Genomic DNA, 6,196 nt, shown 5'->3' with positions numbered 1-6,196 from the left:
AAGTGTACATTTGGTAAGGAAAATCAATATGGTGTCATTTGCAGAGACACCAAATTGAATCCTGCCTGCTAGAAGCAAGAAAAAATTTCCTTAAGCCTTCCACTCTTCCTCCAGATTACTCCTCGCCCTGTATAGATTTACTTAGATTTGGCACCTCTATGATAGGAAACGTGGAAGTGTAGACTTGTTACATTTGGGTGGTTGTTGAATATATACTGAGGCAGTAAATGATTCCTCAGGTACGCAGCCTTTCAGCAGTTTGAGTTGGAGTGCACATGTCTAGTGGGAAGTAATGGGCTCACTAGTACAGGAAGGCCAGTGTGAGACATGCTTCCAAAGATCACATGGTTTAGAAACTGACAAGGAATAAAGCTTTACAGTTGTGGGCAGTTCAAGTTGAGAGACTTGTTGCTTTTTAGCAGCACAAATAAAACTAATGTTAACTTTAAGTTGTGAAACCCTATAATATACAAAATAATTTGTAATTCCTCTGTTCTTACGGGCTTTTAAAAATGAATATATAATGTGTTGTAGGGGTTTGATTTAATTCTTCAATATTTCCCACGGAAATGGTTCTATGGGAAAGATTGCAAATGAAAAAGTTCAAATCGTGGTGCTCAATTTCCCAGGCTTAAGAAGTTTTGGGGACACCTTACCCAACAGCAGCCAAGAGGGGTACTGGAAATCTGCGCAGTATATTAATTCTTTTGTGGTTAAGGGAAGAGGTTGGGTGTGTGGCCAATGTATGATTGCCAAGTCAGCGCTGGTTTCTGGATCTATCCTCTATACTATTGAGATTTAATGGGCAAGCCCAGAGCTGGTGGGAGACATTTGCCACATTTTTGTTTTGAAGAAATATTTGAAATTTAGTTAGTTTGTTTTGGGGGAACTAATGAGCATCAGAATTTTAGTATCTTTAAATGCCTTGAATGTATTTAAGACAGGCTGAGTATTGGGTTGTCCAGACTGTCCATTATGTTTTTTTCTGTACTATGGGTCTAGTAGTGCTTAGTTGTCTTCCAAACAATTTTGTTAAATTGAATTGTGACAGCCGTCATATCAGTATACATTTAAAAAGAAAAAAACACCAACATTGAATTTTTCTGCAACCATTTTAATACTGAAGATGGAAGAGAATATGCAGCATGTTCAGTGTATTGTGCTTTATTATTTCAAGAAAGGTAAGAACAACTGAAAAGCAAAAAAAAGATTTGTGCAGTGTATAGAGAAGGTGCTGTGACTGACTGAACGTGGTTTGTGAAGTTTCTTGGTACTCAACATTTTGGTAAAAAAATTCTTTGCTGTAGGGCTGTCTGATGCATTGGAAGATGTTTAGCAGCACCCCTGGCCTCTACCCACTAGAAGCTAATAGCAGAAGACAGCCAACATGCTCAGAGTATCCAAACCAATAAAATTATTGGTGAAAATGAAAAATGTGTCCTTTATTTTACAGAAAAAAATATATGGACTTTTTGGACAACCCAACATTTAATAAAGGTCACATTGTATTTGATAGTCTCCTTGAGACATACGGAAGTCTCAAATTGCTAAGTCACAGTATCTGATTGCCAAACCAAAAATCCTTTATTTTTCAGTCATGGGTGTGTTTAAGGGTTTAAAATATCAAAGACAATTTTTGTCATTTAGTTAAATATTGAAGATTCTGAATTACTTGCATTTTTCCCTTTAAGTGGTACTATTTTCCCTGCCTATAATTAGTTTCATGCCACCAAGATTCCCAATTAGGACTTCATGAGCCATAAATTCTCATTCATCCTTGGGTCATAGCAGGATTAATGCATTAAAGACAATAAAATTTTGGTTTTTATTATTTCAGTACAATGATCCAAGAGAGAAAAGGACAAATTATTTAGGTGTTTATATTTAACCCCAGATTCTGTGTCTTAGTCCACATTGTTTAAAAAGGATTAATACCCATTTATATAACTCATTTACTATACCTGAAGTTGCAGGAAGTTATCAGGGCATAGGTATAATTTTAACTCACCTAAAATGTCTCAGCTTTCCAAAAGACATTAACTGATAATATGAATTTGACACAACTGTTTCTTTAACTCTCACTCAAGGGTATATATATTGATTTTAGAGAGAGGAAGGGAGAGAAAATGTCGATATAAGACACCGAATTGCCTCCCATATGCATCCCGACCTGGGATTAAACCTTAAACCTCTGTATGCTCCCTGACTGGGGATCAAACTGGCATCCTTTTGGTGTGCGGGATGATGCTCCAACCAACTGAGCCACCTGGCAAGGACAAGAGACTCAACTTTTCTTTATACATTTCCCTCAAAATCTATTCCAGTGTACTCAAACTAATGACACCATCGAGAAACTTCTTTGATCTCAGCCACTGAGCTACAAAGTTAACATCAGTTTTCATTTTATTCATTCAACCGTCCACATGTCCTTTAACTACTAAGTTCCCACAGTACTGGACTTGGGAAACATGCATAAAACACAGCTTTGACTTTGAAGAGTCCTAGTCTACTTCAAGTGGCATTCTCAGGCTCTGGTTTCTGCATCTCATAGTACCATTCAGTCATTTTCACTAATCTTAAATGGAGACAATCCTTAAATGTAGGGAGGTATTGTGTGTGTGTGTGTGTGTGTGTGTGTGTGTGTGTGTTTAAAACAAACTTTTTAGAGCAGTTTTAGGTTCATAGCAAAATTAAGGTACAGAGATTTCCCATCTCTCCCTGTCCCCACACATTGCACAGCTGCCCCCATATCAACATCTCCCCCCAGAGTGGTGCAGTTTTTTACATATTGGTTTTATTTATTTTTAGAGACGGGGGAAGGGAGGAAGAGAGGGAGAGAAATAATCAGTTGCCCCCAACCAGGGACCTGGCCCACTACTCAGGCATGTGCCTTGACCAGGAATTGAACTGATGACCTTTCACTTTTCAGGATGATACCCAACCCACTGAACTACACCAGTCAGGGCAAGAGTGGTACATTTCCTACAACTGATGAGCCTACCTTGACATCGCTGTTACCCAAGTTCATAGTTGACATTAGGGCTCATGCTTAGTGTTACACAATCTATGGACATGGACAAATGTATAGTAACATATCCATAATGGTAGTATACTGAGTATTTTCACTGCTCTAAAAGTCACCTGTGCTGCACCCATTCATCCCTCTCCCCCTCTCCCTAGAGCCCATGGCAACCACTGATCTTTTTATCATCTCAATAGTTTTGCCTTTCAGAATGTCATGTAGTTGGAATCAGAGTATGCAGCCTCTTCAGACTGTTTTTTTCTCCCACTTAGTCATATGCATTCAGTATTCCTTAATGACTTTTCATGGCTTGATAGCACATTTCTTTTTTTGTGCTGAAAAGTATTCCATTGTCTTGCATAGTATTGTCTGCTGTTTTGGGCATTTATTAATAAATCTGCTATAAACATCTGTGTACAAGTTTAAGTGTGGGCATAAGTTTTCAATTGCTTTGGGTGAACACCAAGAAGTGGGATTGCTAGATCATAAAAGTACGTTTCGTTCTATAAGAAACTGCCAAATTGTCTCCCAAAGTGGCCTTCCATTTTTCATTGCCACCAGCAATGGGTGAGAGTTACTGTTGCTCCGCATCCTCATGAGGACTTGGTGCAGACCATTCTAACAGGTGTGCAGTGGCATCTCGCTTTAGCTTGCATTTCCCTGATGGTACTGGTGGTGTGGACATGCTTATTTGCCATCTGATGTCTTCTAGGCATAAGTTCTTCTTTCTTCTTCTAGTCTATTGTATATCTTCCTAGTTTTTTTTTAAATGAAATTATGTTGTGATGGACAAATGCCAGACCTTCTTCACTTTACTCCTTTAAATGTCTATCATTAAGAACACAGAAAATGTTAAGAAGTCCTTGGGGGTAGGAGGATGGCCCTTTTGAAAAATGCATACTCCTGGTCCCGCTGCAGACCTGCTTACTTGGTGGGACCTAGGAATATGTTCTTAATAAGAAGCCAGTGATTGCTGTGCTAAGGGAGGGTTGGGAAACACTGGTGTAAGGTGTGTGGTAGCGCAAAGTTGCCTCCACTTGGTAACATCTTTCCCAAATCATCCACAGGTGAAACCAAGTGGAACAGCCAACTAGAAGACAAGCAGAGTAAACCAGATCTTTTATTTCCTCTTTTTATTGTTCATTGTTCAATAGGACATCCAAATGAGTGACATGCTTTTGGCCCCAGTCTCTCCACATTAAGAGTTCCTTCCAAATCTGTAGAAGCAAGACATTTACATTATTGGATTAATTCATTTTTAAAAAAAACCCTAATGTGATGGATGAAAACTTCTGCCAATGAGAATTCATGTTATTTCAATCATTCAGTCAAGATCCTTTTTCCCAGAAACACAAAGAGGTAACTGTGTTTGACAGTTCATCTTAAAGGATATTTGGCTGTTTTTAAGTAGATTCACTTACTTGGTTTAAGAAAGCTAAATTTTTTATAAATACAAGTTCTGGTATGATTGGAAGTTGTTAAAGTTTTCTTTTTACTAATGAAGTCAAACATATCTAAAAAGATTCTCTGGCCATTGCTTTTATTTTTCCTAGAAGAAAAAGCAATCTTGTTCACACACATAAAAATATAGGACTAGGAAGGGTCTGACTGGAGCTGTGTCACTGAGTTCTTTGAATTTCAAGGTTACATGCAAAAGTTACATAATGATCTTTTACTGAGTTATTTTTACTGAGCTGGCAACTCCATTTGTTTCTCCATTTTTTTGTTAATAGCAAAGAATAAGAGACATCTATTTGTAAAAGCATTTGTTACCCAGTCATTAGTCATTCACTTTCATGATATAAACACCTGTTCATTTGAGAGACTATGTGGATTCCCATTTGAGCAATGCACAAAACTTCCCAATGGACTAAAATGAATAGGGTAGGTATCACAACGTAAGACTTCATAATCTTGAGGTAGGGCAGTGCCTCTTGAACATTTCTTGAAATGTAACAAAACATTTCTAGCACCAGGATTTGCTGGTAACAGGTTATATGCCTGAGAAACAAGAGATAAATAATAATACATGTCAGGGGTGACTCCCTTGAGCTAGTTGAGGTTATGGCTCTTAACCACATTAATTAGAAGCCAAGTCTATCTATAGACGAGTCCTGCATGGTCCCGAGACAGCAGGCAGCCCATCTGTCTGCAAGCCAACCAAGGCCAACCAAAACAAGTTGCTGGCTGTCTCCTCACCAGAGACCACTTTGAAGTCTCAGGCAAGGGCAAGGCATCAGTGGGAAATACCTGGGAGCTTTCTTCCCTCTTGCATGGCTAACTTTGCACCCAGGTCTTCTCACTAGCAGAGGAAGGGGAACAAGACCCTGTGCACAGTTGGCTTGCTGTGCTTTGCCTGGAGTGTATGCTGCTGTTAGCGTGTGTTCCAGGGTGTCTGTGTCTAAATCAATTTAGCTTTTGTTTTGTGTTCCATTTCATCTAATCAGAATTAGTATAATAATCTTTTAATTTTTAAAAATTGTTTTTTATCCTCACCTGAGGACACCCTTATTGATTTTAGAGAGAGGGGAAGGGAGGGAGAGAAACATCAACGGGTTGCCTCTTGTACACACCCCAACTGGGGACCGAACCCACAACCTAGGCATGTGCCCTGACCAGGAATTGAATCCGATACCTTTCTTTTTATGATGTGACATTCCAACCAACTGAGCCACAACAGCCAGGGTTAGTATAGTAGTCTCATAGTTCAATAAAATGTAGCATATAATCTGAGTCATTACATGTCCCCTAGCAAACCTCAAGTCTACAGGATATACCAATTCAGTATTGGTCTCTCTGGAAAATGATCCAGAAGTTTGTGATAGATGGCTTCAAGAAGAAATAGAGGAAATAAAGAATGTATACTCATCATTCTGGATTTTCTGGCCATTTTTAGATGTCAACTCTCAGGTTGTCCAGAAAGTAGCCCTCTGTATCACACCATCAGGATACTTGATAACTCATAGTGTATAAAATATAAAACTTGATCTAACAGCACTGTCATGCCAAATGGAGAGACAGATTCCTGGTCAACTTTTGTCTTACCTGATGATAACTCTTTCCTGTTCCTCATCCTACTGGCAGGGGTGTCAAACTCATTTTCACCGGGAGCCACATCAGCCTTGCGGTTGGTTGCCTTCAAAGGGCCGAATGTAATTTTAGGACTGTATAAAT

Source organism: Phyllostomus hastatus, unplaced genomic scaffold, assembly GCF_019186645.2.
Source record: "Phyllostomus hastatus isolate PE091 unplaced genomic scaffold, TTU_PhHast_1.1 phas_scaffold_385, whole genome shotgun sequence".
Lineage (NCBI taxonomy): Eukaryota > Metazoa > Chordata > Mammalia > Chiroptera > Phyllostomidae > Phyllostomus > Phyllostomus hastatus.
This window is presented reverse-complemented; position numbering follows the sequence as displayed.